The sequence below is a fragment of the Coregonus lavaretus genome (assembly GCF_964263955.1).
Source record: "Coregonus lavaretus genome assembly, chromosome: 7".
Lineage (NCBI taxonomy): Eukaryota > Metazoa > Chordata > Actinopteri > Salmoniformes > Salmonidae > Coregonus > Coregonus lavaretus.
In genome coordinates this window covers 45,244,347-45,271,803 of record NC_139994.1, presented here as the reverse complement: position 1 = coordinate 45,271,803, position 27,457 = coordinate 45,244,347, and the positions used below count along the sequence as shown (strand labels likewise).

The following is a 27,457-nucleotide window of genomic DNA, read 5'->3' as shown; positions in this document are numbered from 1 at the left end:
GTGATCTGGAGCAGTGCTCGCAATTAGTTCCTCGCTTCTGTTTTCTATTAGTTTACAAATCTAACCTTGGGTTAAAGGGAATGGGAAAAATATCAAATAAGGAACATGGCATTCTCTCACCCTCTGCTCGCAGGTCTGCTCCTGCCCATGTCAAAGGCCTGCTCCTGCCCATAGCAAGCAACACAGTGAGTTCTTGCCACCTGGTCTTTTTGATTTATTCTGTACATAAATCAAAGACACTCTATTTAGAATGATATGTTACGTTTCGTATGGTATGTATTAATTTGTGGATGTCCGCTCAGAGTTTCCTTACCAGACACAGCTGTTTTTGCGCGAAGGGAAATGTGTTTAGGTAGGCTATTTTATGAAGTTTGCACATATGGGAGGTTGTGAACTCTGAAAACAAGTAAAGTGGGAAAAGTAGTGTGCAGGGTGTGAAGGAGAGCGCAGGTCGAGAGCTACGAAATATGCCTCTAGGCAGAAGCCTTGCTTTAGCGTTTCTGATTTATTATACAATTCTACATCGAAACATGGATGGTGCATGAGATGGACATTTTCTCTTTCAGAGTGTGAACTTCGGACATATCCAGTGCTTGACTTGAACTGAAATAGGTGCCTGTACTCATTTAGGGTGCCGGTACTGTTCATACTTAGGTGCAGGAGCTCCACAATAGGTTTGAACTAATATTCTATAAGAGGAACAGGAACTCAAGCAGTAGAAAATTGAAGGTGCCGGTACTCAGCTCTGGTGAGCTCCTGCCCAAGTCAAGCACTTACATTGAAAACTTTTACCATAGCAAAGGTATCACAAAATACTTGTTTGAGCTGTGCATGGTGTAACAGAGAACAGTTTCAAATCTACTATGCTTAATGAGCACAAACAAAGCAACTGGGTTGGATAACCTTCCTGCAAGATTCATAAAGGACAGTGCCTGTGTCACTGCTAAAACGATAACGCATAACCTTTCTATTAGTAGTGGTAAATTCCCCAATGATCTCTAAACAGCCAGGGTGGTTCCGCTCCACAAGAAAAGCAGCAAAACAGATGTAGGAAACTACAGGCCTGTATCGATCCTCAGCATCTTATTCAAAGTTGTTGAGAGATTACTTTTTAATCAACTTGAGGGATACCTTCTCGAGCACAAACTTTTAAAAATTAACTCCAATCTGGCTTTAGAACCGCTCATTCCACTGATACTGGTCTTATCCACCTTTTTAACCACATCAAGCAGGAAAGTGAGAATGGGAACTATACAGGTAGGGTCATGTTAGACTTGCAGAAAGCTTTTGACACTGTGGACAATGATATTCTCCTGATGAAACTGAAAAGGTCTTATCTGATCAACAGAAATCAAATCAAATCACATACACATATTTAGCAGATGTTATTGCGGGTGTAGCGAAATGCTTGTGTTCCTAGCTCCAACAGTGCAGCAGTATCTAACAATTCACAACAATACACACAAATCTAAAAGTAAAAGAATGTAATTAAGAAATACATCAATATTAGGACGAGCAATGTCAGAGTGGCATTGACTAAAATACAGTAGAATATAATACAGTAAATACATACAGTGGGGGAAAAAAGTATTTAGTCAGCCACCAATTGTGCAAGTTCTCCCACTTAAAAAGATGAGAGAGGCCTGTAATTTTCATCATAGGTACACGTCAACAATGACAGACAAATTGAGCATTTTTTTTCCAGAAAATCACATTGTAGGATTTTTAATGAATTTATTTGCAAATTATGGTGGAAAATAAGTATTTGGTCACCTACAAACAAGCAAGATTTCTGGCTCTCACAGACCTGTAACTTCTTCTTTAAGAGGCTCCTCTGTCCTCCACTCGTTAGCTGTATTAATGGCATCTGTTTGAACTTGTTATCAGTATAAAATACACCTGTCCACAACCTCAAACAGTCACACTCCAAACTCCACTATGGCCAAGACCAAAGAGCTGTCAAAGGACACCAGAAACAAAATTGTAGACCTGCACCAGGCTGGGAAGACTGAATCTGCAATAGGTAAGCAGCTTGGTTTGAAGAAATCAACTGTGGGAGCAATTATTAGGAAATGGAAGACATACAAGACCACTGATAATCTCCCTCGATCTGGGGCTCCACGCAAGATCTCACCCCGTGGGGTCAAAATGATCACAAGAACGGTGAGCAAAAATCCCAGAACCACACGGGGGACCTAGTGAATGACCTGCAGAGAGCTGGGACAAAAGTAACAAAGCCTACCATCAGTAACACACTACGGCTCCAGGGACTCAAATCCTGCAGTGCCAGACGTGTCCTCCTGCTTAAGCCAGTACATGTCCAGGCCCGTCTGAAGTTTGCTAGAGTGCATTTGGATGATCCAGAAGAGGATTGGGAGAATGTCATATGGTCAGATGAAAACAAAATATAACTTTTTGGTAAAAACTCAACTCGTCGTGTTTGGAGGACAAAGAATGCTGAGTTGCATCCAAAGAACACCATACCTACTGTGGAGCATGGGGGTGGAAACATCATGGTTTGGGGCTGTTTTTCTGCAAAGGGACCAGGACGACTGATCCGTGTAAAGGAAAGAATGAATGGGGCCATGTATCGTGAGATTTTGAGTGAAAACCTCCTTCCATCAGCAAGGGCATTGAAGATGAAACGTGGCTGGGTCTTTCAGCATGACAATGATCCCAAACACACCGCCCGGGCAACAAAGGAGTGGCTTCGTAAGAAGCATTTCAAGGTCCTGGAGTGGCCTAGCCAGTCTCCAGATCTCAACCCCATAGAAAATCTTTGGAGGGAGTTGAAAGTCTGTGTTGCCCAGCGACAGCCCCAAAACATCACTGCTCTAGAGGAGATCTGCATGGAGGAATGGGCCAAAATACCAGCAACAGTGTGTGAAAACCTTGTGGAGACTTACAGAAAACGTTTGACCTGTGTCATTGCCAACAAAGGGTGTATAACAAAGTATTGAGAAACTTTTGTTATTGACCAAATACTTATTTTCCACCATAATTTGCAAATAAATTCATTAAGAATCCTACAATGTGATTTTCTGGATTTTTTTTCCTCATTTTGTCTGTCATAGTTGACGTGTACCTATGATGAAAATTACAGGCCTCTCTCATCTTTTTAAGTGGGAGAACATGCACAATTGGTGGCTGACTAAATCCTTTTTTTCCCCACTGTATGAAATGAGAAAAGCAGTATGTAACATTGTTAAAGTGACTAGTGTTCCATTATTAAAGTGACCAGTGATTCCATGTCTATGTATATAGGCAGCAGCATTTAAGGTGCAGGGTTGAGTAACAGGGTGTTAGCCGGCTAGTGATAGCTATTTAACAGTCTGATGGCCTTGAGATAGAAGCTGTTTTTCAGTCTCTCGGTCCCAGCTTTGATGCACCTGTACTGACCTCGCCTTCTGGATGGTAGCGGGATGAACAGGCCGTGGCTCGGGTGGTTGATGTCCTTGATGATCTTTTTGGCCTTCCTGTGACATTGGGTGCTGTAGGTGTCCTGGAGGGCAGGCAGTGTGCCCCCGGTGATGCGTTGGGCAGACCGTACCACCCTCTGGAGAGCCCTGAGGTTGCGGGCGGTGCAGTTGCCGTACCAGGCGATGATACAGCCCAACAGGATGCTCTCAATTGTGCATCTGTAAAAGTTTGAGGGCTTTAGGTGCCAAGTCAAATTTCTTCAGCCTCCTGAGGTTGAAGAGGCTCTGTTGCGCCTTCTTCACCGCACTGTCTGTGTGGGTGGACCATTTCAGTTTGTCAGTGATGTGTACGCCAAGGAACTTGAAGCTTTCCACCTTCTCCACTGCAGTCCCGTCGATGTGGATAGGGGGGTGCACCCTCTGCTGTTTCCTGAAGTCCATGATCAGCTCCTTCATTTTGTTGACGTTGAGGGAGTTGTTATTTTCCTGGCACCACTCTGCCAGGGCCCTCACCTCCTCCCTGTAGGCTGTTTCGTCATTGTTGGTAATCAGGCCTATTACAAGTTTGTAATGTTGGTGATGTTCTGTCAGAGGCCAAAGAAATATCCTGTGGAGTACTGCAGGGATACATTTTAGGTTTTCTCTTATTTCTTATATGCGTCAATGATATGCGAGATACAGTAAAGTGCAAACTCCTGCTTTATGCTGATGACTCAGCGATACTGGAATCAGGGAAGGATACGGCTTAGAGGAGACCTTGAGTAAGGAATTGCCTTATGTTAGAGATTGGTTGATTGACAACAAATTGTCGCTACATTTGGGAAAAACTGAATCAATTTTGTTTGGAACAAAACGTAGATTGCTTAGGGCTAACAAGATAAAGGTAAACTGTGCAGGCAAGGAAATTGAATCTAAGACAAGTGTAACTTATCTTGGTGTGTCCATAGATCAATCCCTTTCTGGAAACAAGACTGCTGCTAAAAACCTTTCTAAAATGGCAAACAAACTGACATTTCTAGATCGTAACACTAGATATTTTAACATCAAAGTTAAGGAACTGCTTGTCTCAACCTTGATTCAGTATCATTTTGATTACGCCTGCTCTGCTTGGTATAGTGGGCTATTAAAAAAGCTGAACAAGAGAATGCAGGTCATGCAAAATAATGGACCCACAGGACCCACAGGGATACAGGAGTTCCGGGAGGTGGGCTTGTTGCCTTTGGAGTCCAGAGTGGACCAACTTAAACTCAATCATATGTTTGACATCTTAAATGATCGTGCCCCAGGTTATATGAAATACCACATTCATATGGTCTATAACCAGCACAGTTACAATACCAAAGCTAGTGTTATGTCTTGTAAAATCCCAAGAGTAAACAGTACTGCGAGGAGCACGTTTTTCTATAGAGGCATTTGTCTCCCATTGGAGATTAAGCAAAGAAATAGTAGAAATAGCTTTAAAAGCAGGCAAAGGTTTTCATTTGGATGAGGTTGCCCCCTTGTGCCCCTTACTGCTGGTCAGGTGTATTTATTTGAAAGATAGGGATGATGTTCAATAAATGGGTTGTTTTTTAAGGTTAGGGAAATCTGCAATGAATGGGTTGTTTTTTAAGGTTAGGGAAATTTGCAATGAATGGGTTGTTTTTTAAGGTTAGGGAAAAGTGCAATGAATAGTGCCAGTTTCTAGGATTTCAATATATTAATGTATTTATAGTTGTTTGTCATTTTGTCTTGCCTTTTAATCATTATATGGGGTATTGCTTTTGCCATCAAGGACCACTTTGGTAACAATTTCATTAATACTTAATTAATACTTTTAAGTGCTCTCCTCTGGGTCCACATTGTACATTTTGTTGTATATGTCTATTACCCAAATAGATTCAGTTCAATTCAACAACGTTTCCACTCCGGCTTCACAGTAAACGGCACAGTAAATGACTGTAGGCCTAATTAATCCATGCATTAACAGAAACGAATGTTACCAAATGACAGGGATTAAAGGTACATACATACTGTATCTAATTGGGAAGTGCTAAAAAATAAACAATCAAAGGGCAAACTAGCACAATAAACAATGAATGTGCAAAAAATGGCGGGAGACATCTTAGTGCATTCTGGAGAGAGACACGCCAATTTCTTCGCCACACATCCCCCTCCCCTTCTTTTTGTCTCAACATTTCAAATTATACTGAGGACACTTTTATCTTTTATCATATAATATTTTAGATGCATTTCTTTTCACTAACAGCAGCATCTCAATCAGCTACGCGTATTGTCACACGCACTGCCCAAATTGCTGGCTTCCTAACTAGGCATTTAAGCCCACTGTCACGACTTCTGCCGAGGCTGCCTCCCCTCCTTGTTCGGGCAGGTTTCGGCGTTCGGCGTCACCGGCTTACTAGCTACTGCCGATCCATTTATCATCACTCCATTTGTCTTGTCTTCAATCACACACACCTGGTCCTTATTCCCTCATTAGTCATTGTATAAGCGTTCCCTCTGCTTCCTTGTCTGTGTGGGTGATTGTTTATTGTGGAGGTTAGTGAAGCTCGGTGGAGCGCGTGTATTTTGTATCGACGGGAGTATTTCCCTTGTGCCTTGTATTTTTCCGGTGCGCCTGTTTTGTGCCCTGGAGTGTGTTTGACGCATTTCTGTGTAACCTGTATTTTGCGGATTAAATCCTGTTATTCTGTGATTTACCCTCCTGCGCCTGACTCCTTCAACACCACCTCATCACACCCACACGCTTGTGATTTGAAACAATCCACAGCTTTAAAATGATCCTCTGTGGTTAAGTCATGCTCTTTCCGCAGCTATGAATAAGGGGGCAGTTGAAATTGGTGAGGGATTACAATTCAGGGGGGGGTTCTTGCATTGTAATTATATAGAATTCTGCTTACAGTGCATTCGGAAAGTATTCAGACCCCTTGGCATTTTTTACGTTACAGCCTTATTCTAAAATTGATTAAATACATGTATTCCTCATCAATCTACACACAATACCCCATAATGATAAAGCGAAAACAGGTTTTATGAAATTTTAGCAAATGTATAAAAAAAAAATCAAACTCAAATACTTTATTTAAATAACTATTCAGACCCTTTAGCAGAGACTCGAAATTGAGCTCAGGTGCATCCTGTTTCCATTGATCATCCTTGAAATGTTTCTACAATTTGATTGGAGTCCACCTGTGGTAAATTCAATTGATTGAACATGATTTGGAAAGGCACACACCTGTTTATATAAGGCCCCACAGTTGACAGTGCATGTCAGAGCAAAAACCAAGCCATTACGTCGAAGGAATTGTCCGTAGAGCTCCGAGACAGGATTGTGTTGAGGCACAGATCTGGGGAAGGGTACCAAACAATGTCTGCAGCATTGAAGGTCCCCAAGAACACAGTGGCCTCCATCATTCTTAAATGAAAAAAGTTTGGAACCACCAAGACTCTTCCTAGAGCTGGCCGCCTGGCCAAACTGAGCAATCGGGGGAGAAGAGCCTTGGTCAGGGAGGTGACCAAGAACCCGATGGTCACTCTGACAGAGCTTCAGAGTTCCTCTGTGGAGATGGGAGAACCTTCCAGAAGGACAATCTTCTCTGCAGCATTCCACCAATCAGGCCTTTATGGTGTAGTGGACAGCCGGAAGCCACTCCTCAGTAACAAGATTCTCTGGTCTGATGAAACCGAGATTGAACTCTTTGGCCTGAATGCCAAGCGTCACGTCTGGAGGAAACCTGGGACCATCCCTACAGTGAAGCATGGTGGTGGCAGCGTCATGCTGTGGGGATGTTTTTCAGAGGCATGGACTGGGAGACTAGTCAGGATCAAGGGAAAGATGAAGGGAGCAAAGTACAGAGAGATCCTTGATGAAAACTTGCTCCAGAGCGCTCAGGACTTCAGACTGGGGCGAAGGTTCACCTTCCAACAGGACAACGACCATAAGTACACAGCCAAGACAACGCAAGAGTGGCTTCGGGACAAGTCTCTGAATGCCCTTGAGTGGCCCAGCAAGAGCCCGGACTTGAACCCGATCTAACATCTCTGGAAAGACCTGAAAATTGCTGTGCAGAGAGCTCCCCATCCAACCTGACAGAACTTGAGAGGATCTGCAGAGAAGGATTGTAGAAACTCCCCAAATACAGGTGTGCCAAGCTTGTAGCGTTCTACCCAAGAAGACTCAAGGCTGTAATCGTTGCCAAAGGTGCTTCAGCAAAGTACTGAATAAAGGGTCTGAATACTTATGTAAATGTGATATTTCCGTTTATTTTATTTTATACATTTGCAAAAAATTCTAAAAACCTGTTTTTGCTTTGTCATTATGGGGTATTGTGTGTATATTGATGAGGAGAAAAAAAAACCAATTGAATCCATTTTAGAATAAGGCTGTAAAGTTATAAAATGTGGAAAAAGTAAAGGGGTCTGAATACTTTCCAAATGCACTGTATATCACGTTATACCACAAACAATGTTCAAATGCCGAGACTCTGAGACCATTGAGTGCTTTTGAAGTGACAGGATGGCGCGAAATCTGTAGCTCATCTTGCTTTATTGTATCAGCACAATGGACAACGCCCTACACAGTAAAGCAAGGCCTATTTGGCAATGAATATACTAGATAGATGGGGTAATTCACCTATTGCAAACAGCCTATGTGAATGCAGCCGTACACAGAGCTGTCTTACCAAAATAATGCAAAAAAAATGCTTAAAGTATTAGCCTAGTTATTCATGCAAAACAAAAATACTGATTAGCAGTTTGGCTTAGAATACCAACACAACTGAAAATGAGAACGAATGAATGCGAACAGAACAAAACAGCGTTAGGCCTATAAATAAAATATCAAACCCATAAACGCTTGACACAATCTGACTGTACATTTTGTTTTTGTTTATTCCATATGTAACTCTGTGTTGTCGTTGTTTTTATCGCACTGCTTTGCTTTATCTTGGCCAGGTCGCAGTTGTAAATGAGAACTTGTTCTCAACTGGCTTACCTGGTTAAATAAAGGTGAAATAAAAATAAATAAAACATCTATATTTAGGCTAGTTACATTAACAGTAAACATTCGCAGTAAACAAAAGGCGAATGCAAATAACCAAAACATAGCCTACAGCCTACAGTGAGATGTAGCCATGTACAGCTGACTTGCGAAATAAATAGGCCTAAAGGCCCGCTTCAAACATGGTGTCACGATCGTTATAGGAACCGGACCAAGGCGCAGCGTGATAAGCGTACATTATTTTATTAAGTACACACACCCGAACAAAAACAACAAAATGATACGTGAAGTCCTAGGTCATACAACACAAACCTTAACGGAACAAGATCCCACAAACAACAGTGCCAAACAAGCTGCCTAAGTATGGTCCCCAATCAGAGACAACGAGCCACAGCTGTCTCTGATTGGGAACCACCCTGGCCAACATAGAAATAAACGATCTAGAAAGAAACACATAGAAAACACAACATAGACACTACACACCCTGGATCAACATTTAAGAGTCTCCAGAGCCAGGGCGTGACACATGGAAACATGCCGTTCATGAGTTCAGCAACACGTTGCGACATAGCACAATACAGTTTCTTGGATGAAATTCGACCCACCCACGTAATCAATTTAGCAATGTCGGCCTACCATAAATAAGTTTCCAAAACATACAGTTCCATTTACAATTACGAAAAGCAATAGTCTGTACCCAGGGTTTGGGTTCTTGCGTTGGAATTATATTGAATTCTGCTTACAGGGAGGGGAAAAAGTATTTGATCCCCTGCTGATTTTGTACGTTTGCCCACTGACAAAGACATGATCAGTCTATAAGTGTCACGCTCGTCATGAAGAGTGGACCAAGGCACAGCGTGATATGCGTACATATTTTAATAGTACTTAGCAACAACACAACAAAACGAAACGTGAAGTCCTCGGTCATGAACACAAACCAACACGGAACAAGATCCCACAAATGACAAGTGCACAAAAGGCTGCCTAAGTATGGTTCCCAATCAGAGACAACAAGCAACAGCTGATTCACGTTGCCTCTGATTGGGAACCACCCCGGCCAACATAGAAAACACATGAACTAGAAACTGAACATAGAACACAAAACATAGACCCTACACACCCTGGCTCAACATATAAGAGTCCCCAGAGCCAGGGCGTGACAGTACCCCCCCCCCCCCAAAAGGCGCGGACTGCGACCGCGCCAACTAAACCCAACAGGGGAGGGGCCGGGTGGGCATTCCGCCTCGGAGGCGGATCCGGCTCCGGGCGTGACCACCACCCTCTAACTACCCCCCCGTAGCGCCCCTGGTCCGGTCTGGACTGGACATCGGTGGAGCGGATTGCTTAGGCTCCGGTGTGGAGCAGCTGACCGGTACCTGACCAGGCACCGGTGAAACAGGCACGGGCTGTGCCGGACTGATGACGCGCACCACAGGCTTGGTGCGGGGAGCAGGAATGGGCCGGACCGGGCTGACAACGCGCACCACTGGCTTGGTGCGGGGAGCAGGAACGGGCCGGACCGGGCTGACGACGCACACCACTGGCTTGGTGCGGGGAGCAGGAACAGGCCGGGCCGACGAAGTGCACCACAGGCTTGGTGCGGGGAGCAGGAACGGGCCGGACTGGGCTGACGACGCGCACCACTGGCTTGGTGCGGGGAGCAGGAACAGGCCGGGCCGGGCTGACGACGCGCACCACAGGCTTGGTGCGGGGAGCAGGAACAGGCCGGGCCGGGCTGGCGACGCGCACCACAGGCTTGGTGCGGGGAGCAGGAACAGGCCGGGCCGGGCTGACAACGCGCACCACAGGCTTGGTGCGAGGGGCAGGAACAGGCCGGGCCGGGCTGGCGACGCGCACCACAGGCTTGGTGCAAGGGGCAGGAACAGGCCGGGCTGGCGACGCGCATCACAGGCTTGGTGCGGGGAGCAGGAACGGGCCGGACCGGGATGTGGAGACGGACTGGAGGTCTGGAGCGAAGAGCTGACACAACCCGTCCTGGCTGAATGCCTATTTTTACACACTCTGTGTGAGGCATCAGCACAGGACGTACAGGGCTCTGTACTCGTACTGGCACTACTGCACGTGACACTGGCACAGGATATCCGGGACCGAGGAGGGGTACTGGAGGCCACGAGCGTTGAGCCGGCACACTCCGTCCTGGCTGCATGCCCACCTTAGCACGACACGTGCGTGGTGCTCGCACAAGACGTACCGGACTGTGCCGGACCACTCGCGGTACAGTACGCAGCCCCGCATACCTCGGAACCTGCCCAGTCTCACGCTTCCTAGCCTGAGTACGGGGAGTTGGCTCTGCTCTACCTCTAGGCTCCGCCAACCTCCCTTCCAGCCCCCCAAACCCGGTGGCCTCCTCTCCTAATCCACAAACTTGCCCAGTAACTGCCTCCAGCAGCCCCGTCGTCCATGCCGTGTGCCCCCCCCCCAATTTTTTTTATTTTTTGCACACATCTCAGGAGGTATTTTGTCCCACTCTTCTTTGCAGATCTTCTCCAAGTCATTAAGGTGTCGAGGCTGACATTTGGCAACTCGAACCTTCAGCTCCCTCCACAGATTTTCTATGGGATTAAGGTCTGGAGACTGGCTAAGCCACTCCAGGACCTTAATGTGCTTCTTCTTGAGCCACTCCTTTATAATAATAATAATAATATGCCATTTAGCAGACGCTTTTATCCAAAGCGACTTACAGTCATGCGTGCATACATTTTTTTTGTGTATGGGTGGTCCCGGGGATCGAACCCACTACCTTGGCGTTACAAGCGCCGTGCTCTACCAGCTGAGCTACAGAGGACCACTTTGATCGCTTGGCTGTGTGTTTTAGGTCATTGTCATGGTAGAATACCCATCCACAACCCATTTTCAATGCCCTGGCTGAGGGAAGGATGTCCTCACCCAAGATTTGACAGTACATGGCCCCATCCATCGTCCCTTTGATGCGGTGAAGTTGTCCTGTCCCCTTAGCATAATGTTTCCACCTCCATGTTTGACGGTGGGGATGGTGTTCTTGGGGTCATAGGCAGCATTCCTCCTCCTCCAAACACGGCGAGTTGAGTTGATGCCAAAGAGCTCGATTTTGGTCTCATCTGACCACAACACTTTCACCCAGTTCTCCTCTGAATCATTCAGATGTTCATTGGCAAACTTCAGACGGGCCTGTATATGTGCTTTCCTTTATGAGCAGGGGGACCTTGCGGGCGCTGCAGGATTTCAGTCCTTCACGGCGTAGTGTGTTACCAATTGTTTTCTTTGTGACTATGGTCCCAGCTGCCTTGAGATCATTGACAAGATCCTCCCGTGTAGTTCTGGGCTAATTCCTCACCATTCTCATGATCATTGCAACTCCACGAGGTGAGATCTTGCATGGAGCGCCAGGCTGAGGGAGATTGACAGTTATTTTGTGTTTCTTCCATTTGCGAATAATCGCACTAACTGTTGTCACCTTCTCACCAAGCTGCTTGGCGATGGTCTTGTAGCCCATTCCAGCCTTGTGTAGGTCTACAATCTTGTCCCTGACATCCTTGGAGAGCTCTTTGGTCTTGACCATGGTGGAGAGTTTGGAAACTGATTGATTGATTGCTTCTGTGTACAGGTGTCTTTTATACAGGTAACAATCTCAGCTCGTTACCTGCATAAAAGACACCTGGGAGCCTGTTATGTGAATTATTAAACAAACGATTTCAGTGTCTCTGTGCGTCTCCCAAAAGGTTGTAAGTCTTTTGGGATTTAAGTAACGGACAGAGTTTCGATCTGCATAGTCAGAGATCTTTATTCATTGAGAATTCTGCCATCACAATTTCAGAGTCCATCTTTTATACTCATACGTCATACAAACATCCTGCCCTTAGGCGGCCTGTATTTTTCCACTATACACATCTTGTAAGCACACACACACTTCGGTTCAGCTCATGTTTTCCTCTGCTCTCCTGACCATTAGGACACACACTGTTCTTATCTTTTCCTACTCCTTGCTCGGCCAGGTGGCAAACTTCATTTATCGCATCCTCACAATATGTCACAATGTCATCTGTCACATTGTATACTGATAGAAAACAGGCGCAGGAATGCGTAATAGGGTTTTTATTACTCTACCCAACATTAGATACTTCATGGAAAACGACGGGGAGGAAGCCCAAAACAAACACCTATAAATATATATATATATAATACAGGGATGTAACCCAAACAAAAGAGCGAGGTGTAAACCTCTAAATAAAACACGGGAGGAGACCCGTAATAACAAGTGCACAATTACTTGGTATGTAAATTATAATATAATGTACTCACGACACCAACGGACAACAATTGACAAGGTCAATGGGGAAAAGAGGGCACATACATTGGGGAGAACAAGTATTTGATACACTGCCGATTTTGCAGGTTTTACTACTTACAAAGCATGTAGAGGTCTGTAATTTTTATCATAGGTACACTTCAACTGTGAGAGACGGAATCTAAAACAAAAATCCAGAAAATCACTTTGTATGATTTTTAAGTAATTAATTTGCATTTTATTGCATGACATAAGTATTTGATACATCAGAAAAGCAGAACTTAATATTTGGTACAGAAACCTTTGTTTGCAATTACAGAGATCACACGTTTCCTGTAGGTCTTGACCAGGTTTGCACACACTGCAGCAGGGATTTTGGCCCACTCCTCCATATAGACCTTCTCCAGATCCTTCAGGTTTCGGGGCTGTCGCTGGGCAATACGGACTTTTAGCTCCCTCCAAAGATTTTCTATTGGGTTCAGGTCTGGAGACTGGCTAGGCCACTCCAGGACCTTGAGATGCTTCTTACAGAGCCACTCCTTAGTTGCCCTGGCTGTGTGTTTCGGGTCGTTGTCATGCTGGAAGACCCAGCCACGACCCATCTTCAATGCTCTTACTGAGGGAAGGAGGTTGTTGGCCAAGATCTCGCGATACATGGCCCCATCCATCCTCCCCTCAATACGGTGCAGTCATCCTGAGTGGAGTGGAGTTTAGACCAAAAAGCTCTATTTTTGTCTCATCAGACCACATGACCTTCTCCCATTCCTCCTCTGGATCATCCAGATGGTCATTGGCAAACTTCAGATGGGCCTGGACATGCGCTGGCTTGAGCAGGGGGACCTTGCGTGCGCTGCAGGATTTTAATCCATGACGGCGTAGTGTGTTACTAATGGTTTTCTTTGAGACTGTGGTCCCAGCTCTCTTCAGGTCATTGACCAGGTCCTGCCGCGTAGTTCTGGGCTGATCCCTCACCTTCCTCATGATCATTGATGCCCCACGAGGTGAGATCTTGCATGGAGCCCCAGACCGAGGGTGATTGACCGTCATCTTGAACTTCTTCCATTTTCTAATAATTGCACCAACAGTTGTTGCCTTCTCACCAAGCTGCTTGCCTATTGTCCTGTAGCCCATCCCAGCCTTGTGCAGGTCTACAATTTTATCCCTGATGTCCTTACACAGCTCTCTGGTCTTGGCCATTGTGGAGAGGTTGGAGTTTGTTTGATTGAGTGTGTGGACAGGTGTCTTTTATACAGGTAACGAGTTCAAACAGGTGCAGTTAATACAGGTAATGAGTGGAGAATAGGAGGGCTTCTTAAAGAAAAACTAACAGGTCTGTGAGAGCCGGAATTCTTACTGGTTGGTAGGTGATCAAATACTTATGTCATGCAATAAAATGCAAATTAATTACTTAAAATCATACAATGTGATTTTCTGGATTTTTGTTTTAGATTCTGTCTCTCACAGTTGAAGTGTACCTATGATAAAAATTACAGACCTCTACATGCTTTGTAAGTAGGAAAACCTGCAAAATCGGCAGTGTATCAAATACTTGTTCTCCCCACTGTATATACACACAGTGATGGCCTACTTAGCATTTTTGTTGCTAGATTTAGCAACTTTTCAGACTACCCTGGCAACTTCTTTTCAAAACAGCACCTACCAACAAATTTAGCTACTTAAAATGTTTTATTTGGAACTTTGAGCAACTTTTGAAAAGTGACTCAAACGCTAAGATGCACACATTTTCCCTCTAAATAAAACAAAAACGATTTTCTCTGTCACACACTCAGTCACAACACACGTGCCTGGCTGCAAAAGTGCATTGGGAGTGCTGTCAGCAGCAGGCGCTCAGCTCATGCACAGGCAGCAGCAGGCCAGCCAAGCAGCACAACAACCTGGAAAGAGCTGGAGAGAGATGCCTAGCGCACACATCATTATTTGAGTTAAGTTGCTTGTTCAATAAGATAGCATATATACCTTGTTATTAGCTGGTACCTATAATTGTTGATCAGTTAGGTAGCATGTGTGACGAGTTGTCACGCCCTGACTCAAGGGACGCTTATATGTTGAGTCAGGGTGTGTATATTCTTTGTTGTGTTTATTCTAGGTTGTCGATCTAGTATGTGTGGATCTATGTTGGCCGCTGTGTTTCCCAATCAGAGGCAGCTGTCGCTCGTTGTCTCTGATTGGGGACCATACTTAGGCAGCCTATTGGCACTGTCTAGTTGTGGGATCTTGTTCCTTGTCAGGTATGTTGTGTGTTCTACCTTGGACTTCACGTTTCGTTTCCTTTATTGTTTTGTCGTGTGTTTATTAAGTTAATAAACATGTACATATATCACGCTGCGCCTTGGTCTGACCCGTCATTCAACGAACGTGACACGAGTACTGAGGATATGAAGAGGCAGGACGAAGACGCAGGAATCAACAATGTAAAGGTTTACTTAACACTGAGCAAGAGAACAACAAAGAGCGAGGAGTACACGACATGACACTAACAGTCCAGGGCTATATAGGGGTGGTGATGAGATTATGAGGTGCAGGTGCGCTGGAGGTGATTAGGGTGCGTTGATTTTCCTTTCTGGTTTTGCCAAGGTGGTGCGCTCAGACCGGTGGCTCAGTAGACCGGCGAATCAGAGCGCCAGAGGGGAGCAACGGGAGGAGATGTGACAGTACCTACCCCCGGACGTGCGGCTCCTGCCGCAGGACGGCGCAGGCCTAGAGGACGTCGCCGGCCAAGAGGACGACGCCGAGGATGATGAGCGGGCCAGTCAGGGCGGTGACGGTGGAAGTCCCGAATTAGGTTGGGGTCCAGAACGTCACCAGCTGTAACCCAGCTCCTCTCCTCAGGACCATACCCCTCCCAGTCAACCAGGTAACGGAGCCGTCCCCCACTGAACCTGGAGTCCAGCAGGTCCCCCACCGCATACGCTGAACTCCCGTCAATGTCCAGCGGTGCGGGGGGGGGGGGGGGGGGGGGGGGGCGTTCCCCGGGGGGGGGCATCCGCCAAAGGACCAGGAACCACCGGCCTGAGGAGAGACACATGAAAAGTGGGTGAGACACGGTAGTGAGGGGGAAGGAGCAGCCGGTACGATACCTCATTTATCTGACGGAAGACCTTAAACGGCCCCACAAACCGAGGGCTCAGTTTCTTGCAGGACAAGCGGAGAGGGAGGTTTTTAGTGGACAGCCAGACACGATCCCCAGGCTGGAATATGGGGGCGTCACTGCGGTGGCGGTCAGCTTATTCCTTCTTACGACGAATGGCCCTCTGGAGATGGACATGGGCGGCGTCCCAAACCTGTCCGGCCCTGTGGAACCACTCATCGACAGCGAGCGCATCGGTCTGGCTGGGTGTCCAAGGGGCCAGGGCTGGCTGGTACCCCAGGACGCACTGGAAGGGAGTGAGCCCTGTGGAGGAGTGAATGTGGGAGTTCTGGGCGCCCACTCACCCTGCCGGTCCTGACAGTGACAACGAAGAAACCTTCCCAGCTCCTGGTTCATGCGCTCCACCTGCCCATTCAACTGAGGCCTATTCCTGGAAGTGAGGCTGGCCGTGGCCCCGATCTTCTCCAGGAAAGCCTTCCACACTCGGGAGGTGAATTGGGGGCTACGGTCCGAGACGATGTCCTGCGGAAGGCCATAATGCCGGAAGACCTGTTGGAACAAGACCTCAGCGACCTGGAGAGCAGAAGGAAGACCAGTTAGTGGCAAAACACTTTTTTTAGATTGGAGAACCAATCTACGACCAACAGGACCTCCTTCCCAGACTGCCGTGGCCCAATCCAGCGCCTTTCCCTTCAGTAGCGAAATCACCAGCGCTATCCTGGCTTGGTCCGATGGAGATGCCCCATGCTGACGCGTCAGAAACAGTGAGACCTGTAGCAGGAAGCCTCTACATTTAGTCGTTTTCCCGTCATAGAGCTCCGGAAGGGCGAGGGGTCCTCAAACGTTGGTGAAAGCACAGGAGGAGGTGGACTGGGTGCACTCGCCGCTCCCTGAGGTGGAACCAGAGTGATGGTTAGTTTATGCAGCGTTTGGAGCACTTCCTGCACGTCGGCGTTCAGCTGGGCAATCTGCTGCTGGTGCTGGTCGAAGCGCTGGGAAACTCCAGGAGGATTACCTGCTGCATCCATCTTGGCATTGGTGTGTGATTCTGTGACGAGTACAGAGGATACGAAGAGGCAGGACGCAGACACAGGAATCAACAATGTAAAGGTTTACTTAACAGCAAGAGAACAACAAAGAGCGAGTACACAACATGACACTAACAGTCCAGGGCTATATAGGGGTGGTGATGAGATGATGAGGTGCAGGTGCGCTGGAGGTGATTAGGGTGCATTGGGTTTCCATTCCGGTGTTGCCGAGGTGGTGCGCTCAGACCGGTGGCTCAGTAGACCGGCGAATCAGAGTGCCGGAGGGGAGCAACGGGAGGAGACGTGACAGCATGTTAACTAACTACCAATACACTGCTTAAAACTATAATTGTTCAGAATGTGTGGGTTTATTAGTTAATAAGAAAATAAATCAAATGTAATTGTTCAATAATGTGTAATGTGTAATTGTTCAATAATTCAATGTGTTGTGTTTAAAAATAAAATATATCTGATCATATAAAATGTGTTGTGTTTATATTACTTTACAAATAAAAATATGTGATAATAAACAAACAAATCTAAACTAACAAATGTCAAATCATATTTGTCGCCGAGATGGCCAGTCAATTTGAGTAACGTTATTGTGTATTCTACGTAATGATGCAGTTTTACATTATTACGTAATGACGTCATCATGCAATGATATCACAACATCCTTTATCAAGTTTTAGCAACAAATCGACCAGCTTCTAGCAACTTCCCCTGAAAATTAGTTGGCAACACTGTATACACATACTAATCAGGGGGAATGGGAACCAGGTGTGCGTAATGAGACAAGACAGTCCGGGGTTGGTGGTAATGAACCAGGGGCCTCATGTATCAATCTTGCGTACGCACGAAAACACGGCGTACGCCAGCTTTCACTTTCACGGTCAGATGTACTAACAGTGAAATTAACGTAAGAATGTGCGTTCTTCCACGTAAACTTCAGGCCTGGCGTACGTACATTTTTGTGATGTTTGTCCGTTGGCGACTCATAGAGGCAATAAAGTGAAGTGGCAAACATTACACTACGAACTGTTCTATCGCACCTGCCAGATATTGCTTATAATTTGTAATTGATAAATGATTTGCCATATTATTGTCACACGAGTCTTATTAGAATATTCTATTAATTATGCAATTAAGTAAGAACATATATAAAGGATGTGAAAATTGATACAACCCGTCTAGCAATGGCAGCTTTGGCTTTATTAGAAGACATTTTCAATGGACAAATCCGGAGAGAACGAGTTTTTAGGGACCACGGTGATTTTCTGGCCCACGACGATGACTGGCTCATCAGCCGTTTCAGATTTCCAAGGGCTATACTCTTGGAGCTCTGCGCTGAGTTGGGTCCGAATTTGGAAAGAGAGACAGTGAGGAGCCACGCATTACCCGTTCCTTTACAGGTGCTTACTACACTTGGTTTCCTAGCAACCGGTTCTTTCCAAAGAGAACTGGCAGACCGCTCAGGAATAAGCCAGTCGTGTTTGAGCCGTGCAATGCCACCTGTATGGGACGGCATCATCCGCTTGTCTACCAGGTATATAACGTTCCCATACGATGCAGGTGACCAGCCAAACATCAAAGCGCAATTTGCAGCGATAGCCGGTTTTCCTAATGTAATCGGAGCGATCGACTGCACACATATTGCTATAAAGGCGCCATCTGAAGACGAATTTGCATATGTGAATCGGAAACATTTCCATTCAATAAATGTGCAGATTATATGTGATGCACAAATGCGCCTAACAAATATTGTGGCAAGGTGGCCTGGGTCAACCCATGATTCATATATCCTTACAAACAGCATGGTTGGGATGAGACTCCAAGCTGGCAGGGTGCGCGATGGGTGGCTACTTGGTAAGTTATGCATTTAAATGTATGGTTCTATCTAAAAGTAAAATGTTTGTGTCTGTAATTATTATTACTGCCCATCAGGAGACAGTGGTTATCCACTAAAGACGTGGCTGTTAACACCCCTCACCAACCCACAAACTGACCGAGAGCGCAGATACAATGATGCCCATTCCCGCACTCGGTCAGTTGTGGAGCGGGCGATTGGGCAGCTGAAATGTCGGTGGCGCTGCCTTGACAGGACCGGGGGGATGCTGTTATACCGCCCTGACAAGGTTTGCCGCATCATACTGGCCTGTGGAGTGCTGCACAATGTCGCGCACAGGCATGGCATACCCCTTGGTGAGGTGGGGGCACCGCCAGATGACCCTGACCCAGGACCAGTATATGTGCAGCACAATCAACAAGCCATTCAGGCCCGTCAACGTGTAATTGCGACAATATAAATGGTACTCAGACACAAAGTTCATTTTTTGACCAATTCTTTTAATGAATGGCTTATTTCTGTGAGTGCGTCAGTGACATTTTTAAGGTGACTGTTCATTTCTTCAATGGCCCTAACAATTTGTTGTTGTGACTCCAGAACAGCATGCGTCAAGACACGGCCAGATGGACGGGCTTCAGCACTGGGGGGAACATTAGAGACACGGGAGACGCTGGACTGAATGGGCTCTGGCTGCTCAGGTGGTGCGGACTCTGAGTGTGTGCCAGTGGACGTTCCTGCGGTTCCTAAGTCCAATTAAACACAGGCACATCTTAACAGTAATTTGAGTCTGTTCCTTATTAATGGGTACACGCATTTGCAATAAAAGCAGTGGATACGTGAAATCTCTGGTGTACCTTTTGCTATATTGCATGCATTTTAAAATTAAACGGTGGCTGGCTATGTATATCAAAGTTAAGGAAATAAATCTGAGTCACCTTGCTGGCAGTCCTGTAGTATATCCGAGTCTCCTACATCAGCGGATACGATTCCAGAGATTAACGTGTCTCCTACAATAGAGGCAACTCTCTGATCAAAGGGTGCAAGTTCATCGGTCCCTGTACCACCGCCTGTTCTGCCCACACTTTGTCGGTGCGCAGCAGTTCTCCGCTTAACTTCCACCTTTATGTCTGACCATTTCTTCTTCAGTTCATTTACGGTGCGACTCTCAGATCCCACCGCGTTGACGGCATCAGACAAACTCGCCCACTCTTTTTTCTTTCTTTTGTTATTAATTCCAGAGGACAGATTTCCAAATAAAATATTTTTTCTTGTTTCTACCTCTGATAGTAGCACCTCTAATTCGTTTTCAGTGAAATTTCGTTTCTTGCTTGCTTTAGCCATGTTCTTGCAGGTTTCTTTTGCCAAATTGGACTAATTACCATATTTAAATTGATTTAATTGAGGGAGGAGACAGGGTGTGGTGTGGTGCTCGTGCATGTGCGCTCAATTTCGCGTTGATTGGGATGTACAAAGAGAATGTATGTGGAATGCTGCGTACGCAGAGATTCATACATCAGATTTTTTTGGTGCGTATGCACATTTATGGCTTTGTCCGTACGCAATGTTTTAGTATGAATTCAACGCAAGTCTTTGTACATGAGGCCCCAGGTCTGTGACACCAAGAAGGCCGGTGACGTAGACCTCCGGAGCTGGTGAACGGAATGAGCAGCAGTACCAGGGGGGATCCGTGACAGTACCCCCCACCCCCAGCAGCGGGACGACACCGGCCTCAGGGAGGACCACAGGAACGCGGTACGGGGCGGTCAGGGCGCCGACGGTGAAAATCACTGGTCAGCGAAGCGTCCTGGATGTCCACTACAGAACCCAGCACCTCTCCCTGTTGATGAGGTACTGGAGACGCCCCGCCTGACGCCTCGAATCCAGGACTTCACGGACCGAGCACGCCGGACATCCCTCGATGTCCAGAGGAGGAGGCGGAGAATCACTGGGTCCAGCATCAGCGAGGGGACCAGGCACCACTGGCCTGAGGAGAGACACATGAAAAGTCGGGTTAATGCAGTAATCAGCAGGGAGTTGCAAACGGTACATTACCTCATTAACCCTCCTCAGGACTTTAAACGTCCCCACAAACCGCAGGCTCAGCTTCCGGCAGGGCAAGTGGAGGGGCAGGTTCCGGATGGAGAGCCAGACCCGGTTGCCTGGAGAGAAAACAGGCGCCTCACTGCGGTGGAGGTCGGCCTGTTCCTTGTGCCGACGCACGGCCCGCTGGAGACTAGTGTGCGCAGCTTTCCAGATCTCCTCAGCGCGCAGAAATCACTCGTCCACCGCAGGGGCCTCGGTCTGCCTCGGATGCCAAGGTGCCAGGGCCGGATGATACCTCAACATGCACTGGAAAGGAGTGAGGTTAGTGGAGGAGTGGTGGAGGGAATTCTGCGCGTACTCAGCCCAAGGTAGAAAATCCGCCCAATGCCCTGGCCGGTCCTGACAGTAACACCTCAGAAACCTGCCCAATTCCTAATGGACCCTCTCCACCTGCCCATTAGCTTGAGGATGGTACCCGGAGGTGAGACTGACCGTGAGCCCCAGGCATTCCATGAACGCTTTCCATACGCGTGAGGTCAACTGAGGACCACGGTCTGACTCAATGTCCTCTGGGATCCCATAGTGCCGGAAGACATGCGTAAAAAGAGCCTCCATGGTTTGCATGGCTGATGGGAGCCCAGGCAGAGGAAGGAGGCACAAGCTTTGGAAAATCAGTCCACAACGACGAGAACGGTGGTATTCCCCTGGGAGGGGGGAAGGTCAGTGACAAAATCCACCAAGAGGTGAGACCAAGGTCATTGTGGAACCGGCAGGGGAAGGAGCTTTCCATAAGGAATGTGTCTGCGTGTCTTAGACTGGGCACAGATGGAGCAGGAAGAGACGTAAACCCGGACGTCCCTAGCCAAGGTGGGCCACCAGTACTTCTCAGTCAGGCAGGCGCGGTACTCCGGGCACTGTGCAGGTGTGGCTTCCGTACACAGGGCCTGCCGTATGTCGGCGTCCACATCCCACACCACTGGCGCAATGTTACGGAACGGAGGGATGATGGGGGTCTCCTCTCCCTGCCTCTCCTCTGCGTCATAGAGGCGAGACAGGGCGTCCGCCTTCACGTTCCTCGAGCTGGCCTATAGGAAAGCGTGAATTGGAACCTGCCGAAGAATAGAGCCCACCTGGCCTGTCTCGGGTTTAGCCTCTTCGCTGCCCTGATGTACTCCAGGTTGCGGTGGTCCGTCCACACCAGGAAAGGGTGTTTGGACCACTCCAGCCAGTGCCTCCACACCTTCAGAGCCTTCTTGACCACCAAGAGTTCCCGATCCCCTACGTCGTAGTTCCTCTGGGCGGGGCTCAGCTGCTTGGAGTAGAAGGTGCAGGGCCGCAGTTTTGGAGGGGTTCCGGTGTGCTGGGACAGCACTGCCCCGACTCCTACTTCGGAGGCATCCACCTCGACGATGAAGGGGAGTGAGGGGTCGGGATGTGCCAGCACGGGAGCAGTGGTGAAGCGTGCCTTCAGCGTCTCGAACGCCCTCTCCGCCTCAGCCGTCCAACGAAGCCGCTGGGCTACTCGTAATGATACTCGTAATGCCCCGTGGTCGTGGAAAAGGCCATTTTCCATTCGTCGTCTGTATGAATGCGCACCAGATTCCAAGATGGCGTTGCAGTGCAGTCGTGTATTCTGTAGTGTCCTCGTGTAAATAGCCTGTTTTTTTTTTTTTTTGTCTTTTTCGTATATATTTCTCAATCTCACTTTCCATCCTTTAACTAAATATACTTTCCTGCAACCTGCCTCACCCAATGTGGAACGGATTCTATTATTTCTTTATACCTTTTTATCTAGAACCTCCGGCTGAAACTAGCCAGCTAGCCAGCTAACTAGCTACTTGCTATTAGCCACTGTTAGCGGTCTTTACCAATCTCCATGGCCTGCACTACCTACCAGCCAGCTCTAGCCTGGACAATTATCGGCCAGTCTGCACAGTCTGCACAGCGCGCTATCGACCCAGAGCATATCGGATTTTCTGCTGGAATCACCGAATCACTGGACTTTAACACCGGATCATCGCAACTAGCTAGCTGCAACCGAATGGCTGTTGTTGTTGTTGGCTAATCACCACTGTCCCAAAGCAAGCACCAGTTAGCCTGGAGCTAGCCTCGAGCCAGGCCCATCTCCCGGCTATCTACCTCTCTGTCAAACGGACGGGACCTCCTAGTGTTGACACGGAGCCCCGCCGATCCATCACGACTGGTCTGCCGACGTAATCGTCTGATGTGGTTTCAATGGGCTTCTCACTGCGATGACCACGAGGATCCATCTGCTAGCCCCGGCCCGCTAGCACACGCAATCAACAGCCTTGCCTCCTGCTCGCCTGTGCCGTAGCAGCCACCGAACTGCTCCCGGACTCACCTATTGCTGTTCACTGGACCTTATGATCACTCAGCTATACAGCTGATGCCTGCTGGACTGTCCCTTTATACGGTACCCCATCCTGTTTATCTGTTTAGCCTCAGCCCAAACTTTCGTCGCCATTACCAGCTGTTGTCTTAGCTCTCTCGAATAACACCTGTGATTGCTCTATGCCTCTCTCCCGTGTCAATATGCCTTGCCTATTGCTGCTTCCGTTAGTTCTTATTGTACTATTTCACTGTAGATCCCCCAGTCCCGCTCAACCTGCCTCAGATAGCTCCTTTGTCCCACCCCCCATACACACGGAGACCGGCTCAATCGATGCCTCCAGTGATGCTATCTCTTTCATCGTTACCCAACGCTTTGGTTTACCTCCACTGTACTCATATCATTCCATATCCATGTCTGTACATAATGCCCTGAATCTATTCTACAACGCCCGGAAATCTGCCCCTTTTATTCTCTGTACCCAATGTACTAGAAGACCAGTTCTTAAAGCCTTTAGCCGTATCCTTATTCTATTCCTCCTCTGTTCCTCTGGTGATATAGAGGTTAACCCAGGCCCTGTAGCCCCCAGTATCACTCCTACTCCCCAGGCGCTATCATATGTTGACTTCTGTAACCGTAAAAGCCTAGGTTTCTTGCATGTTAACATCAGAAGCCTCCTCCCTAAGTATGAGTTATTCACTGCATCAGCACACTCCGCCAACCCTGATGTTCTAGCAGTGTCTGAATCCTGGCATAGGAAGGCCACCAAAAATTCAGAAATGTCCATCCCCAACTACAACATTTTCCATCTAGATAGAACTGCCAAAGGGGGCGGAGTTGCAATCTACTGTAGAGATAGCCTGCAGAGCTCTATCATACTATCCAGGTCTGTGCCCAAACAGTTTGAGCTTCTACCTCAAAAAATCCACCTTTCCAGAAATAAGTCTCTCACTGTTGCCACTTGCTACAGACCCCCCTCAGCCCCCAGCTGTGCTCTGGACACCATATGTGAATTGATTGCCCCCCATCTATCCTCAGAGTTCGTACTGCTTGGTGACCTAAACTGGGATATGCCTAACACCCCAGCCGTCCTACAATCTAAACTAGATGCCCTCAATCTCACACAAATTATCAAGGAACCTACCAGGTACAACCATAAATCCGTAAACATGGGCACCCTCATAGATATCATCCTGACTCATTTACCCTCTAAATACACCTCCGCTGTCTTCAACCAGGATCTCAGAGATCACTGCCTCATTGCCTGCGTACGTAATGGGTCCACAGTCAAACGACCACCCCTCATCACTGTCAAACAATCCCTAAAACACTTCAGCGAGCAGGCCTTTCTAATTGACCTGGCCTGGGTATCCTGGATGGATAGTGACCTCATTCCGTCAGTAGAGGATGCCTGGTTGTTCTTTAAAAGTGCTTTCCTCTCCATCTTAAATAAGCATGCTCCATTCAAAAAATTCAGAACTAAGAACAGATATAGCCCCTGGTTCACCCCAGACTTGACTGCCCTTGACCAGCACAAAAACTTCCTGTGGCGTACTGCATTAGCATCGAACAGCCCCCGTGATATGCAACTTTTCAGGGAACCAATATACCAATATACACAATCAGTTAGGAAAGCAAAGGCTAGCTTTTTCAAACAGAAATTTGCATCCTGTAGCTCTAATTCCAAAAAGTTTTGGGACACTGTAAAGTCCATGGAGAATAATAACACCTCCTCCCAGCTGCCCACTGCACTGAGGCTAGGAAACACTGTCACCACCGATAAATTTACGATAATCGAGAATTTCAACAAGCATTTTGTTACGGCTGGCCATACTTTCCACCTGGCTACCCCTACCCCGGCCACCAGCTCTGCACCCTCTGCTGCACCCTCTGCTGAGATCCCCAGAGATTGGAAAGCTGCTGCGGTCATCCCCTTCTTCAAAGGGGGTGACACTATAGATCCAAACTGTTACAGACCTATATCCATCCTGTCCTGCCTTTTGAAAGTATTTGAAAGCCAAGTTAACAAACAGATCACCGACCATTTCGAATCCCACCGTACCTTCTCCGCTATGCAATCTGGTTTCCGAGCTGGTCATGGGTGCACCTCAGCCACGGTCAAGGTCCTAAACGATATTATAACCGCGATCGATAAAAGACAGTACTGTGCAGCCGTCTTCATCGACCTGGCCAAGGCTTTCGACTCTGTCAATCACTGCATTCTTATTGGCAGACTAAATAGCCTTGGTTTCTCAAGTGACTGCCTCGCCTGGTTCACCAACTACTTCTCAGATAGAGTTCAATGTGTCAAATCGGAGGGCCTGTTGTCTGGACCTCTGGCAGTCTCTATGGGGGTGCCACAGGGTTCAATTCTCGGGCTGACTCTATTCTCTGTGTATATCAATGATGTCGCTCTTGCTGCTGGTGACTCTCAGATCCACCTCTACGCAGACGACACCATTTTGTATACATCTGGCCCTTCATTGGACACTGTGTTAACAAACCTCCAAACGAGCTTCAATGCCATACAACACTCCTTCCGTAGCCTCCAATTGCTCTTAAACGCTAGTAAAACTAAATGCATGCTCTTCAATCGAACACTGCTTGCACCCACCTGCCCGACTAGAATCATTACTCTCGGCGGGTCTGACTTAGAATATGTGGACAACTACAAATACAGTGGGGGAAAAAAGTATTTAGTCAGCCACCAATTGTGCAAGTTCTCCCACTTAAAAAGATGAGAGAGGCCTGTAATTTGCATCATAGGTACACGTCAACTATGACAGACAAAATGAGAAAAAAAAATCCAGAAAATCACATTGTAGGATTTTTAATTAATTTATTTGCAAATTATGGTGGAAAATAAGAATTTGGTCAATAACAATAACTCGTCCTGTGTATATAACACAGGGATGTAACCCAAACAAAAGAGCGAGGTGTAAACCTCTAAATAATACACAGGACGAGCCCCGTAATAAGAAGGGCACAATTACTCGGTATGTAAACTGTAATACAATGTCCTCACGAGACCAACGGACATGGGACAATAATCGACAAGGACATTGGGGAACAGAGGACACATATATACACATACTAATCAGGGGGAATGGGAACCAGGTGTGCGTAATGAGACAAGACAGTCCGGGGTTGGTGGTAATGAACCAGGTCTGTGACGCCTAGAATGCCGGTGACGTAGACCTCCGGAGCTGGTGAACGGAATGAGCAGCAGTACCGGGGATCCGTGACATCATCTCTCTCTCTCTCTTTTTCTCTCTCTCTCTCTCTCTCTCTCTCTCTCTCTCTCTCTCTCTCTCTCTCTCTCTCTCTCTCTCTCTCTCTCTCCCCTTAAAGGAGAAGTGAAAGAACCGTATGAGAAAACTGGAGCGCCATTAGATAAAACTTTTGTAAAAGATGAGATGACAGATTTTTAACCCAAGGGTCATTTTTGCTCTTTCATTGCTATTTAGTGTTTGATTTTTAATAGTAGCAGTTTGTATAAAGAACATGAAAACCACATAGGTAAGTCCGGTTCTGTTGAATGGTAGATTACAATTGAGGAAGTAGGAAGGAAAATACAATTTTAGGATTCAGAGAGGTTGAGAGATGAGAGTTGTCTTTACTCTCTCTCTCTCTCTCTCTCTCTCTCGCTCTTGCTCTCTACCTCTCTACCTCTCTCATTATCTCTCCCTCTCTCTCTCTTTCTCTCTGTCAATGGTTTTGGACAGATCCACAAGGCCAGACATGTAGAGTGGGGGTTAGATGTGGCCATCAAGTTGCTGCATTATGATGACAGGTAAGTTTCACAACTGTAAGTAAGCCTTAGACAAGTACGCCTTGTCTGAGCCAGAACAGCCCATAGGGGCAGGAGCCTATCTCTTGTTTCTGTAGTGTGAGGCAGCTCGATGTACAAGTACACCCCCCTGGACAGGACACTAGTCTGTTTCACAACTGTACATGAAAATAAATGGTTGAGTTTGCATGTTGATGTGTTGCTTATCTCTGTCAATTCTTCTGTCTCTGTCTCCCCTTCTACACCCCCCCCCCCCCCCCCCCGCACCTGGATCTGAAGCCCAGTAATGTACTGCTGGATGACAGCCTCCACGCCATGGCAAGTCCCAGTCTTTTGGGTGACTGGATCTGAAGTAGGCCTCTACTAGGGGGGAGAGTGGTTTGGGTGATATGCATAGTTATCAGTAGCCATCTGCATTTTATTGTATTTGTAATGCATGATAATTGTGATACTACTGTGATGTTACATCCCTCCCTCTCCTGTCTCCCTCTCCCCTCTAACTCTCTCTCTCTCTCTCTCTCTCTCTCTCTCTCTCTCTCTCTCCAGCTGACAGACTTTGGCCTAGCAAGGGTTTACCACAGCTTTTCC

The 27,457-nt window shown here is 47.1% G+C and overlaps 1 long non-coding RNA gene across 1 annotated transcript; it reads left to right on the top strand.

Moving 5' to 3' along the window:
- The first annotated feature begins 133 nt into the window (after positions 1–133).
- Positions 134–27,216, top strand: LOC311132938. The gene is made up of 3 exons (XR_014613551.1): positions 134–185; positions 26,805–26,872; positions 27,149–27,216. It is a non-coding gene; the product is annotated as an uncharacterized lncRNA (long non-coding RNA).
- Positions 27,217–27,457: the final 241 nt, after the last annotated feature.